Source organism: Cyprinodon tularosa, unplaced genomic scaffold (assembly GCF_016077235.1).
Source record: "Cyprinodon tularosa strain WSP-4 unplaced genomic scaffold, ASM1607723v1 ctg741, whole genome shotgun sequence".
Lineage (NCBI taxonomy): Eukaryota > Metazoa > Chordata > Actinopteri > Cyprinodontiformes > Cyprinodontidae > Cyprinodon > Cyprinodon tularosa.
Window position 1 is genome coordinate 56,313 of NW_024039498.1, and position 846 is coordinate 57,158.

Sequence of the window (846 nt, forward strand, 5' to 3'; positions counted from 1 at the left end):
GGTGTCCAATGGAGGTGCAAGGGATCTGAAAAGCCACCTGGACTCCGAAAGTAAAGATATCTATTGATATGTTTGTTCGTTTTTGGTACATCTTGAATAATTTTTGCTACACAAGAGGTATTTTTTGTTAGTTAGCTCATTTGTTAATTAATTTTTTCCAATAGCCTACAGAACAGACATTTCGTTCATTGCTGAGGCTGAGTATCATCTGTTATTGGGAGTTGAGAGTTATTGTTAACTTTTATTGTTAAGTGAGGGATGTTTAGATGAGACATTATTTCTTTCATTGTGCTATTCATTCATTACAGGAATTGTTAAGCATTTTTAATAAATACATTTTGAATTAAATTATATTTTGTTATTGGAGTTATTGCTGTTGACTGAAAAGCATTTTTTAATAAATCAACTGTGAATCTCATGTTATTATAGGATTACGTAGGTCTATGTTAAGTGAGTGCATGCCACAGACATCTCTATGCATGGGAACAGAGATCCCCCCCCACTCCAAGGTGTCCTGGTTTTCCCAAATGAAAATATGGTCACCCTAGTGAATTGGCACTATAAAAATAAAATGAATTGAATTTTTTAAATCCCCTGATATGAGTTTAAAAACTATTTGAATTTTGCAGCCTAAACCATCTTTAAACTGTTAAACTTAGCGTGTATCTGTTGTACCAATGTGGGAAAAAAAGGAAAACTCAAGCTTGTAGTAAAGCTCTCTGGTGCCTCTGGTGTTACTTCACAGAATGAAACTTCACTGTTCTCAAATAGAGTTTATCTAAGAGGAAAAGCCTGAATTGTTTATCATATTCCTTTGAGAACATGATATATTCACAGACAGAAAAA